General features: G+C 45.1%; 1 protein-coding gene across 4 annotated transcripts in view; it reads left to right on the forward strand.

Moving 5' to 3' along the window:
- The window catches only part of SLC12A7 (solute carrier family 12 member 7), a 204,045-nt gene that overhangs the window by 8,400 nt on the left and 181,671 nt on the right, over positions 1–13,974 (forward strand). Inside the window, exon 1 of one of the 4 annotated variants that reach the window (XM_053245260.1) lies at positions 6,355–6,373. The exons of the other annotated variants lie outside the window; for them this stretch is intronic. The gene's annotated coding sequence lies outside the window, so the exon portion shown is untranslated. Of the gene's footprint in view, positions 1–6,354; positions 6,374–13,974 lie in introns of those variants that run through there. 4 annotated transcript variants of the gene reach the window in all.

A 13,974-nucleotide genomic window follows, 5' to 3' on the forward strand; every position in this document is an offset into this window, starting at 1 on the left:
AGGGCTCTGTGGGCACCAGGAGTCAAAATCGACTTGACGGCACACTTTACTTTTTCCCCGGTGGTAGGAGAGCCTCAGGAACGGGTTATGCAGTGAGCATGCTCGAGACAGAACTGGACATGTGACTCTTTGTGGGCGTATCAGCCTCCCAGTTCCAGTTCTGTCTCGCTCGAGATTAGACTGTTTTTGAGAGAGCTCTGTATTCGGCAAGTTTTTCTCTATATTGTTAGCCTTGTCCTATTCCGTTTCTTACCTTTCTTATCTGTATTCGTGTTGCTATTTTGTCCTGACGGTGTGCAAGGGGGGGAAGAGAGTCGTTTCTCTATTTGACTCCAAATTGGTTCTGGCCGCAAATTGATCTTTTACTTTGGATTTGTTTCTAATTGGAGCACCAAATTGTTATATTTTTTGTTTTCTGCCTTGCTGTTCATTCATTGTCCTTATGGACAGATCGCACGCAGAGGAACTCCTTCAGGGGTCCCTATCGGAGGCTTCCATGCTGCCGCAGCACCTGGGCAGCGAGCGGGAAGATCCCTCCGCGGCCGTTAGCTCCGATCTGATCAGATTGCCCAGTACGAACGCTTCCGTCTCCGCTGCCCCCCAGGAGCTCACAGCAGAGGCATCTAGTTCTAACGTTCATGTTAAGGCGAGCAGAAAGTCTAAGCACTTGGGGGAGCAAAAGTTAAAAAAGAAAAAGAAGCGCAAAGAGTCCCTGCCCAAGGCGGAGGGGCACAAGCGCCTGAGTGAGCGCTTGCTTATTCAAGCGGTTTGCCGCCGCTCCAAAACTAAAATGGCGGCAAACGGCGCGAAACAAAAGGAAGCCCTTAAGAAAAGCGACAAGCAGACATTGGTGGCTCGGAGCCCGGTGGGCACAATACCGATAAGCACCACAGAGAAAAATAATTCTATTGACCGTTGCCCGGTGGGCATTGTAACGGCTGCCAATGGAATACAGACCCCGGTTCTGCAAGGGGAAGCTACTGACATTCCCGCGATTAACGACCCAGTGGGGGAAATCACGACACCTCTCGCCCACGTGAGTACAGATCCATTTTCTCCAGCAGCCACGGAGTGGTTAAGAGAATTTTTTAGAAGAGAAATAGTCTCTTTGCAACCTCAAACACGTGCTGACCAGAATACTTCCATTCCTCCACAGAACTCTGTAGCACCAACACAAAAACAGCTGAATTGCCTACCTGGACCTAGGATAGGTCACAGGCGGCAACCCAACAGGCGAGGTTTATCGAGGTTATCCTCCTCTTCCCCAGATTCAAGCCCCAGACGCAGGGCAATCCCTCAGTCAGAAATAGGCTCTTTTCTGCCCAGATTTCTGACACAAAAACACAGAAAAAGACACAGGCACTCCCCATCCTCCTCATCAGGGTCGGGAAACTCCAAGGCACCAAAGCTCCCAAAACATCCAACCCCAGTGTCTACCGGGGTTACTCAACCCCTCCCACCTCCACCCCCGCTGGGTACTTCAGTTGCCAGTCTCCTACACACACGCCCCGGGGCCCCTCCAGACATTCACTCATCATCGGGGGAACATTCCCCCCAATTGCCAGTCGAACCAGAGTCAGATAAGGAAGAAGGGGAATTGTCAGACGAGGAGATTCCTCCTCCCATACCTAACAATGCAAGACTTTTCTCCTCAGCTGATTTTGAAGTATTATTAGCAAAAGCAAAACGCATAATCAATGATGTGGCTGCACCGGAGCAAGAGAGCACCACGCCCACACTGGACCAGCAAGTCTTCCCAACGTCGGAGGCGGTGAGTCCCACAGTTCCCTTTCCTCCATTATTCAAGAATGTGCTATGTGCTGAGTGGCAACGGCCCATGGCTTCCAAACCCATTGGCAATATCCCCAAAAAACACTATGTTCTAACTAATGACATTTCAAAGCTCCTTGCCATGCCTAAGGTAGAACCTCCGGTGGCACAACTAGTGTCAGGGGCAATTGTTCAAGCTGAGGGACAGGAGCAACTTAGGACACAGGAGGACAGGCGCTGTGAGTCATTACTTAAGAAGGTTCATGAGGCCACGGCGTCTGCCATTAAGATAGGTACCACAAATTCGATTTTCGCCAGAGCATCCCTGCTCTGGGCTAAGGAGTTGGTCAAATTGGTTCCCCCAGAATTGCCCAAGCTCCGTCAGGGAATTAATAAGATGGCCAAAGCGGCAGCCCTGATGGCAGATTCCAGTTTAGACGGAATCCAACAATCATCTAGGGCCATGGTAGCGGGTGTGGCAATCCGCAGGGCCTTGTGGCTCAAATCATGGAATGTAGACTATAAGTCAAAGTTGGCCTTGGTTTCCGCCCCCTTTGCGGGTGAAAACCTTTTTGGCCCGGCCCTCGAACCAGTTCTGGTAGAGTCCTGGGATAAAAAGAAAATATTGCCTACTGCTCGTAGATACCCTCGGGCGTTTTTTCGTGGCGCCCCGCGCAGTTTTCGCCCCTTCAGACAACACGCCAACCAACCTTCGCCAGCTCACAACCAGGGGTTCCAGAATAGAGACTACAGATACTTCCAGAACAGAGGAATGGGACGGTACCAGTGGAGACAACGCTTCAGAGGCAACAGCAGAGGCGCGCACCAGAAATCGCTCTCAGGTGCAACATCTTACAGAAAACAATGACGCTACCCCCGTAGGCGGCCGGCTTTCGGACTTTTGCACCACCTGGATGTCTACAGCCGCCGACGCTTGGGTGCTAGAGGTAGTCACGAACGGCTACAACATCGAATTGTCATCCATTCCTCATCAAAGATTCATTTCCACCGCAAGGTCTTCTGTTCCGGAGAGACATCTTCGAATGCTAAAAGCAATACAACATCTTCTTCAGATCAGGGCCATAGAACCGGTCCCTCCTTCTCAGTTTTTTCGAGGCACTTACTCTATCCTATTTCTTGTACCCAAAAAAGACGGTTCTTGGCGAGCCGTTTTGGATTTGAAGGCCTTCAATCGACACGTGACGAAGAGAAAGTTTCGCATGGAGTCCCTCCAATCAATCAAAGAAACCATACAAGCAGGGGACTTCTTGGCAGCATTCGACCTGTCGGAGGCGTACCTGCACATCCCGATCGCAGTTCAATCGCGACAGTTCCTTCGATTCTCATACAATGGGAGCCATTTCCAATATCGAGCCCTACCATTCGGCCTATCGTCCGCCCCGAGGGTCTTCACCAAGGTGATGGTGTCCCTGATCTCGCTCCTCCGCACCAGGGGCATCCATATCCACCCTTACCTGGACGACTTACTTCTGAGAGCCAGATCCCGGGCTCAGGCAGTCAGGGACATCAGAACCACACTGCAGGCCCTGGGGGACCACGGTTTTGTCGTAAACGTTCAGAAAAGTCACCTGGAACCAACACAACAGCTAGTCCACCTCGGGGCCCTATTCGACACCGCACGGGGCACAATTTCGTTGTCACAGGAGAGAAGAGAAAGATTAAAGCTACAACTGCAGCCTTTATTGACCAAACAGACGTGGGATGTCATGACATTATCCCAGGCACTAGGGAGCATGATAGCATGTTTGACCTGCACCCCCTGGGCCAGATGGCACTCCCGGCCACTACAATGGGTTCTTCTCCCATGGCAGGACCACGTGATGACGGGCAAGAAGACACTTATCAGCCTGCCACGACAAGTCCAGAGGTCAATACATTGGTGGCTTTCCCCAGCCATGACCAAAGGCCATTTACTGGAAGTTCCGCCCAGGATCGTCCTGACAACAGACGCCAGTCTCACCGGCTGGGGGGCACACTGCCAACAACTATTCATTCAAGGAGTATGGACACCAGGGGAAGCACGTCACCCCATCAATTGGCTGGAACTAAGAGCAGTTCGACTGGCTCTTATCCACTTCCAGAGCCTGATTGCGAATCAACATGTCCTTATAAGAACGGACAATGTGACAGTCAAAGCCCACATAAACCGTCAGGGGGGCACCAGATCGCGAAAGCTGATGGAGGAGTCAAACCGCCTGTTCAGATGGGCAGAGTCGAATATCCTGTCCATCTCAGCAGAGCACCTAAAAGGGGAGGAGAACAACCTGGCGGACTGGTTAAGCCGCAAGGCATTGGATCCAGGAGAATGGGCACTACACCCAGAGATCTTTGCCCAGATATCGGATCGACTAGGAAATCCAGCGGTGGACCTCTTCGCGTCCGACCACAACCATCAACTGCAGCGCTACTTCACCAGATACCAATCGCACAGAGCAGAGGGAACGGACGCTCTACTCTCTCCCTGGCCAAGGGGTCTGATGTACGCCTTCCCTCCGATCCCCATAATCATGAAGGTACTCAGGAAAGCAATTCAAGAGCAGGCGGATCTCATCTTAGTCGTACCGCACTGGCCAAGACGGCCCTGGTTCTCCACAATAGTCGAATTGGCGGTCGAAAAGCCATGGTTCCTGCCACAACGACACGACCTCCTGCAACAGGGTCCAGTCCTTCATCCAGACCCCACCTGGTTGCAACTGAGCGCTTGGAGGTTGAACGCTCAGAGTTAGAGGATCGTGGGTATACAGACTCTGTAATACACACCATTTTGGCGTCCAGAAGGGCCTCCACTCAACGCATCTACCAAGTCACCTGGTCAGCTTTCTTCAAATGGGCGTTCCAGAACGGGGTAGATCCCTTGCACGCAGGGGTTCCGGAAGTCTTGAGTTTTCTGCAAGAAGGGCTAAAATTACACCTCCGTCCATCCACATTGCGCAGACAGGTCTCGGCCCTGTCCTCTGTTCTCAATATCACCTTGAAAAACAAACACGACCTACACCCTCACATTACCAGATTCCTTAGAGGAGCCACGAATCTTGCTCCTCCTACGCTTCGGCGTTTTCCAACTTGGGACCTCAACAAGGTGCTTAATGCTCTTACCAAGCCACCCTTCGAGCCCCTCACAACGACTTCTCTTAAAAACCTCTCTTATAAAGTCCTGTTTTTAGTAGCTATCACCTCAGCTAGGAGGGTTTCCGAGTTAGGGGCACTATCCTCCAGAAAGGAATTCTGCACCTTTCAGGATGACGCGGTCATCCTGAGACTTGATGAGACATTTTTACCTAAGGTCAACTCAGTATTTCATAGGTCCCAGGTTATCGTTCTCCCTTCCTTCTGCCCCTCTCCTAGCCATAGGAGGGAGAAATTATGGCACAAATTGGATGCCCGCAGGGCATTGCGTATTTACCTTAAAAGAACCAAGGAATTCCGGAGAACAGACGCCCTATTTGTCTCCTTTCACCCCCACTCCATGGGTAGAAAGGTCTCAAGTTCTACACTGGCTGGGTGGATACGAGCTTGCATAAAAATGGCTTACTCAGCCTTACACCTGAGCCCACCGGGGGGTGTAACCGCTCATTCCACGAGAAGCGCCGCTACTTCTGCGGCTTTCTCGGCACATGTTCCCCTATCCGAGATCTGTAGAGCGGCCACTTGGTCCTCTGTTTCACCATTTATCAAACACTACAAGATATCGGAATATAATGAACGGGAGGCGGCCTTTGGCCGCACGGTATTACAACAGGTGCTTTAGTCGCATCCGTCCCACCCGGGACTATAATATGAAGCTTGGGCAAGTCCCGTTCCTGAGGCTCTCCTACCACCGGGGAAAAAGTAACATTGGTCTTACCGTGAAGGGTTCTTTTTCCTGGTGGTAGGAGAGCCTCAGCCCCGCCCGGATGCTCTTACTTATCCGACTGTGGGTGGTTAAAGAAGGGAGGTGTCGGGCGACTCTCAGGGTAACCAGACTCATACTCCAACCTTCTGCTGTGTTTTTGTCTTTTATTAATTTGTCATGGTGTTGTCTAGTTCTCTACTTGAACAGTTTACAGTTATTTAGGCCTTCGGCTGCCGACGAGCTCTCTCTTTTTACAAGACTCATATCATCTTCGCTCAACATCTCTGGAACTGGGAGGCTGATACGCCCACAAAGAGTCACATGTCCAGTTCTGTCTCGAGCATGCTCACTGCATAACCCGTTCCTGAGGCTCTCCTACCACCAGGAAAAAGAACCCTTCACGGTAAGACCAATGTTACTTTTAATGCGGTGGCAACTATTGATTTACATAATGCAAAGAGAAATACACCTTTAATTCATAATGTTGAAGTAAGAAAATGCTAAAATACTAGAAAAAAGATGTTTAGTTTGACAGAGGTCAGCTTGATCATTCATATTATCAAATGCCTCTTTCTGTTAGTACATTTCTTGTTGACAGGTTTATGTGGCATTTGACATTCTCAAGGCCATACACTGAGTCTGTGGTGATGGAGCTTCAGTCTAAGTCAAAGCACAAGACTGGACCATACTTACAAGACTGATCTGCAGAAAAACCACAGAAACACTCCTGGGACTGTATGACTTAAGAAGGCAAGTAGAGGATTTCATAATCCCCTATGCTCCCCTATGTCATAAACTCAGGGGTGTAGGGAGCTCGCTGGTGGCCAGGGGACAAGATCCTGCTGATGGTTCCACTGTAAATGTTGACCATGTGTGCAAGCATACTACCAAGCCACACTGCCCTGCGTGGTGTAGTGGTTAGAGTGCTGAACTAGGACCAGGGAGACTCGAGTTCAAATCCCTATTCAGCCATAAAACTAGCTGGGTTACTCTGGGCCAGTCACTTCTCTCTCAGCCTAACCTACTTCACAGGGTTGTTGTGAAAGAGAAACTCAAGTATGTAGTACACCTCTCAGGGCTCCTTGAAGGAAGAGTGGGATATAAATGTAGTAGTAGTAATAATAATAATAATTATTATTATTATTATAATTAATGTCAGACACACAGTGTCAGTACTGGGGGACGGGGCCACTCAGCCCCTGAAGAGTTTCCCCAGCCAGCAATTCATTGAATTGCTGACTAGGAGCTCCTTTCTCTGCCTCCTTGCGAAGTGGCAGAGAAAGGAGCTCCCTGCTAGCGATTCAGTGAACTGTTGACTGGGGAAACTCCACAGGGGCTGAGTGGCCCTATCCCCCCGGTACTGACCACAGCCTCTGTGCCTGATGTTGACATGGGGGTGTGGTCACTACCCAGAGAGGGTATGTTCAGACCCTCTCCCAATACTCACCGGTCAGCATTTCATTATGAAGCTGACTGGCTGGGCTTTCCCCCCATTTCTGCCTTGCTAGGAGTGAGGCAGGGAAAGAAGCCCCAGCCAGCGTTTCAATGAAACATCGGCTAGGGAGGAGAAGGGTGTGCCTTGAATTCCCAGTGGGCAAGCACTTCATTCACCAGCTGGGTGGAGGAGGGGGCAAGGGGGTGCCCTTGGCCCAGGGACTCTTGTCCTCCCTTGCTCCATTGTCCCCACACCCCTGCACGTGCTCCCAATTAATGTGTCGGGAAGAATGGTTCTGTTCTAGCCTTCTCCCTAATGTACTATTTTTCTACATACTGTATAGTGTTTTTTATGTGGGGAAGGGAGCATTCAGGATTGCACATCTGTATTCTGAAGTGATAAGTTCCAGGAGGGATTTGTGATTTTTCTGTGTAGATTGGCTCTTGGTTTGCCATGATACCAAACCCAGGTATCTGAAAGGTGAAAAGCAAATTGACACATCATTAATGTTGATGTAACATGCTATAACATATTTTATCCATAGTAAAGATTTTAAGTTTTATTATCTAAATACTGTGTGGAGATGAGTTCCATCTAGATTGGGATTTTCATATTTTACGTAGCAATTTTCTTTATCAAATTAAAAAAATGTTAATTTCAAAATGGAAAAGGGGCAAATTCAGCTTGTAGCATTTCCTCTCAACCCAAGTGACTGAGCAGAGAGATGAAAGGGGATAAGAACATACAAACTCGCACTGTAAGACTCAATGGGTAGGGAAACTCAACATAACAGGGGGTTCCCTACTGGTTCCTAGCACTGTGCCCATACAAAACACAAGGAGGATAGCCAAAAAGTCTGTAATGAGTAGTACTACGGTGTCTAGATCAAAGGTGAAAATCCAGTCTCGAAGATGGCTAAACATAAACTAGGAACTTCGAAATCCAGATTCACTTACAGCTGCTCTTCAAAGCATAAATCTATATGCTATTTCCTTTAGGGTCATGCTCGGCACGATAGTGGCACAACTGTTTGTCCCAGTTGTGTATTAAAAGGGTGGGGCTGGTGTGAAGGAGGTCCTATTTTTAGAACAAAAGGGTATGTAGTAGAGGGGAAACTGAACCCTCCCCGTACCTGCCACTTCTCAGTAGTTTCTTATTGTTTTCTTCTCCCAGACAAGCTTGCTTATATCAGAGTTGAGCTGAGGAGAAAAACATGGGCGCGGGTGGGGGTGGGGGAGAGACAGCTGACTATGGGATCAGACTACCACCACCACCACCTTGTATACAACTGAGGAAGAACAGATTTTAACAAATGGGGATACTGCTGCTGTATCTAGTTTGGCCCTGAATCTACTTTAGAATGCCATCACTTTTAACAGGAAATTGCCGAGATCTGGGATAGAGTCCGATCTTGCAATAACAACAATCAATGGTTGATTGTTTATTCAGTATTTTGACTCGGTATCTGTTTAGGTCAGTGCTACTTGTACCTTTTATTTCTTTTCCTTCCTTATCATATTTTCTCTGTATCTTTTTCCTGTCTTTATATATTTCCTGTCCATGCTCATGTGTTTCCTTCCTGCAGCAGTTTCCAACTCCCTGTAGGATCCAGTTGTCATCCTTTCTTCTTTTCTTCACTTTCAGAATTAGCAGTTAAATAGTTGTCACTGAAATGTTACAGTTGATACTTTTAATTAAAGTACCATGACATGAGGAGACTTGCACGTTTGAACCATTGTTTGAACTATCTTGACATCTGTGGTTTTTGCTTGTTTTATGTTTGGATATTTCCTGCTCAGGAGGACCTAGTTCTAGGTATGGTTTTGTTTTGTTTGGAACTATCCTAACTTTTCCCAATTTGAATATGTTTCCAATATTAATATTAAACAAGCTATATAAAGCAGGAGGATCTGACCTGCAAGTCCACCTTTTTAATAACTTTGCTTTTAAAAAGATATAGAAAGGAGAAGAAAACCCATCAGTAAACCGAAAAAGTTGTCTTTATTCAACTCTTTTGTCTGCCATTTCCCAACCCTACAAATTCTCTTCAAAATTCTAGTCTGATCAGTTTCAGTCTTGCTCAAATATACAAACCAATCTCACCGTGAAAATGTATATCCGATTTTGTGATAGGTTTTAGAAACCATTAGAAGATACTCTGCTGCAGGCAAAATGTTTTAATAATTCCTTTTCAGCAGAATTTACAGATATTTACAATCATCTGTGCTGGAAATGTAAAAGAGAAATAGGAATCTTATTGTTCATTTGTCAGGAAAGATTTGCAGTCTAATTGCATTGTAATTAACAACACTCAAAACATTTGCAATGTTGGGGTTTAACACATAAGTAAAATATTTTTGAGTGTTTGTGGACAACTTTCAAAAAAATCCCACTCTTACTGCATAGTAGTGGGTATGAATTGGCCAGTTTTGAGGGGGAGAGCATGCTTCTGCCTATTGTCTTCAGTCTCCCTGCAGCCTGGGAGTGGTTTTGGGTGGGGCTGACTGTGTGTGTGTGTGTCTCCAAAATTACTTGTTAGTCCTGTGGATCAGTGGGAAAATTTTGAAAGGATAACTGGAAGTAGTTAACTTACTGCTACTGAGTGAATAAACAGAAATGCTCAGGGTTTTTTGTTTTTGAAAGGCTGCTCAAAAACAAAACACTGAAGAGTTGTAATCTGTCCCCAGCTCAGGATGGAGTGGGTTAGTAATCTGCAAAATGACGCATTAAGAAGAGACCTGCTGGATCTTACCAAAGGTCCATCTAGTTCAAGAACCTGTTTCCAGCAATGACCAGCTACATGCTTGTAAGAAGGCCACAAGCACTATAGAAGCAACAGCTCTCCCACAAAACTGGTGTTCAGAGACATACTGCAACTAATTGATGTGTGGGTGGCATTGTGCCCCCTGTTCTAGATGTCTGCTCCCCTGCCTCTGAACATGGAAGTTCTGTTTAGTTATCATGTCTAGTATTCTTTGATAGACCTATCCCCTGGGAATAAGTGTAATCCTCTTTCAAAACGGCAGCATTTTCATAAATTAATTATGTGTCATTAAAAGTACTTCTGGTCTTTGTCTTGAATTTACTACCAGTCAGTTTCATTGAGTGAGTATGGGTTTGGTATTATTGGTAGTATCAGAGAAGCAGCATGCATAATTCCTCCCCACCCCAATACATTTTTTAGATTATCAAGGCCCTAATGCTTTAGCCTGGTCTCATATGGAAAGTGCTCCAGCCTCTTTCTCTGCCTTTCCCAGCTCTATTATATCTTTTGTTTAAATTCCATTGACAATTTGTTCAGCATTCAAGATCCCGCATAGACAATGTAGCTGAAGTGTCCTCAGTCGAACAGTGCCAATAACCTGATAATCTGTCTACAGAACTCTCACAGCTTATTGAAGGGACCTAACACATCATTTGTTAAACAAGAGAAATATATCTGAGGGCTAAAACAGAAAAGCAGAAGCCCCACATGATGTGTTTGTTGCTAACCATTTCAGATTACAGGTTGAAAACTGAAGATTTCATTGCTTCCTGACCCGCCCCCCATCAGATATTCCTCTGATCATATATACTGTACACACTAAATTAGCATATCAGGTGAATGCTCTGATCTAGCCTTTCTCTGCATTCTAATAGGGCAGAACTCGGGAAATCCACTTATCTACTCCATGAGGAGTGAAAAATGATGCCTGACGAGTTTTTAAAAAATCCTGACAAGTAATGTACCAACATAACTCGAACCATCTGACAAGTAAAATATTTTGTCAGACTGGTGAACTGAGCCAACATTTCTTGACCCCTGTAGCAGGAAGTTCAGAGTGCTTTTTATGAATGGGCATTCAGTTATTTCCTTTCCTTTCTGTAATCTGAAATGGTGTAGCCCAGCAACCAGTATCACATGGAATTACTGTTCATCTGTTTCAGTTCCTTACGCAGCAGTATAAATACCTGGTACATTGTACACCTTGAATAAGAAAAATACAAGTGAAGGATAACAAAGTTATCAAGAATAGAATATTTTCCACAGGGGAATTAAAGGGATTGGGAATTAAAGGGATTGGGATTTATGGAAATTTTATAACTGATGAGTGGGTGCCTGCTTCTCTAGTTGTCTGCTCCCTTTTTCATTCCTTGGAACAGATAGGTAGCATGTTGTTGCACCGTGGAAAGACAGTGCAGCACTAATATGTTTTGTTCTTGCAATACTCAGGGACTGCTTTTCCACTGTAGTTTCTTTTGGGCCTGGGTGCTCAAGAGAAGTAAGAAATGGCAGGGATTTGGTTACTGTGCTTCTCTTCTACACAGAGGGTCTCTCCTATCCCCGGTCAGGAAGTTGAATGTGGGGACCAATTTCTTGTGCTTAGCTTGGCAAGTTTGTTGGCAAACCTGAGTTCTTCCTTTTCCCACCAGTCTGATCTTATTTTCAGATTAACTGAAGAACTGTCAAGAATGACAGTTGTTGGCTTCTGTTTTCTGTGGGGGGATGGGGTGTATGTTAGGTCTGAATTTCCTAAACCCTTAAATGTCCAAGAAGGTGAGTGGAGGTATGGGTTTTGGAATGTCAAGGCTACCTGCACCACACCAACAGGACACAAGGTGAGCTAATGTCATCCAATATGCATTATTTTAAGAGTTGTTTAAGGTGCCCAGGATTCTGTGTACTGGGGCAAGTGTATATAGCTTCTGCTAAAAATAGCATGACGGGATTTGTCAAACAGGACTGAGCTAGTTTGCCCTATGGACCTTTAGATACATGCAGAACTGAAACTATTGTTGCGTGAACCAATAGCTATCTTGATTTATTATGGCCTTATAAGGATACATGCTAAGACCTTTCAACAAGCCATTTTTAGTGTACCTTGAAGACAAATAAGTCAAACATGAGTTTCTGAATACTGTTAATTCTAGAAAATACATTCTTGATGTGCACTTACAGTATTCTTTAATCTGTGTACAGTATTTGCACTGTCTGTCTAGGTAATTACTTTGTTTTGGTTTCGTTAGATGAAATGAGAGATATTTTTCACTTAGAAGTGGGAAGGGGAAATTTCCCCTTAGAGTGGGAAAAGTATTTAAAAAAAAATCAGTCGGTCAACAGTCTGAGTCATTATATTTCCTCAGCTTAAAAACAAATCTTGTACAGGTTTATGGGGACAGAATACTTATGGATCGATGGAAATGATTTATTTCAATGAAATTTGGGGGAAATAACTAGTATTGATGGGGATTATTAATCGTGGTTTAAATCAGGGTGGATTTGATTTAAATCAAACTGATTTAAATCACGATTTAAATCACGATTTAAATCACTAGCAGGGTGGATAAAAATCAAAAAAATCCGATTTAAATAAAAAAAATTGATTTTTTTGATTTAAATCGGATTTTTTTGATTTTTATCCACCCTGCTAGTGATTTAAATTGTGATTTAAATCGTGATTTAAATCAGTTTGATTAAAATCAAATCCACCCTGGTTTAAATTAAATCATTTGGAAAAAGAGGTAAACTTAATGGTGTGGAAAGATTTTCTGATCAGTAGTTTGCGATTCATGGAGAAATTGTTTAATCTTGTGTTGGAAGTCTTCTTTGCCTGGCGCACCCTGGCATGAAATACATGTAGAATATTCTTAGGGTGTCTTCCCATGTTACCAATTTTGCTGCAGGGAGATTAACAATGGGATAACATGCAAAACATCCTTTAATCCACCCTAGGGCTGCTCAACTTCGGCTCTCCTGAAGATGTTGGCCTACAACTCCCATAATCCCTGGCTATTGGCCTCTGTGGCTGGGGTTTATGGGAGTTATAGTCCAAAAATAGCTGGGGCGGGGGCAAAGTTGAGCAAGCTTGCTTTAATTGATGCAGTTCGTTGCTCAGTTCCCATGGGAATAAATGGTTACTTATTGTGTAATTTTGGAGACTGGCTGGAAGTTTAAAAAGGAGATGATGTTATAGAACCATGAATGCAACCAGTTTGGTTTTGTTAGAACATAAGAACAGCCCTGCTGGATCAGGCCCAAGGCCCATCTAGTCCAGCATCCTGTTTCACACAGTGGCCCACCAGATGCCGCTGGAAGCCTACAGGCAGGAGCTGAGGGCATGCACTCCCTCCTGCTGTTACTCCCCTGCAACTGATACTCAGTTGCCTACTTTATTGCCTTTTATTACCTTTATGATGATAAGAGCTAGTGTAGTGTACTGCCTAAGAGACTGAACTACAAATCAGGAACTCCCCAGTTTGAATCACACCTTTTCCTTAAACTCACTGCGTAGCCTAAGACAAGCCACTCCCTTTCAGCTTCAACTCCCCAACTGTAATATGGGGATATTGCTCAGCAAGATACTTCCTTACCTTACAGGGTTGTTGGAAGGATTATAACGTGTTAAGTGCTTTGAATACTTGGAAGTTCTGTACAAACTATTATTATTATTATTTATTTACACAGTCAGACAGGTGTTATTGACTGGTTTGTTTTATCCAGACATCGAGTCCTTCCCAAGGACCTGGGATGGCTGAATTTTATTGTCAGTGTTGTTGCTGTGTTATAGATATCATTGCAGAATATAGGCTGTTACCAGTAAAGTTCCTTTTTGTAATTGGCTGATGGTGATTTCTGTGGCCCCTATGGTGTTGAGGTGCTCTTCAAGGTCTTTTGGAACTGCACCCAGGGCGCCAATTACCACTGGGATGATTTTGGTTTTTTTCTGCCACAGCCTTTAAATTTCAATTTGTAGATCTTTGTATTTGGTGATTTTTTCTATTTCTTTTTCTTCTATTCTGCTGTCCCCTGGTATTGCTATGTCGATTAATTTGACTTGTTTTTTCTTCTCAACTACAGTGATATCTGGTGTATTGTGTGGCAGATGTTTGTCTGTTTGTAGTCAGTCCCATAATATTTTTACATCTTAATTTTCTT

This window comes from Hemicordylus capensis, chromosome 4 (genome assembly GCF_027244095.1).
Source record: "Hemicordylus capensis ecotype Gifberg chromosome 4, rHemCap1.1.pri, whole genome shotgun sequence".
In the NCBI taxonomy this organism is placed as follows: domain Eukaryota; kingdom Metazoa; phylum Chordata; class Lepidosauria; order Squamata; family Cordylidae; genus Hemicordylus; species Hemicordylus capensis.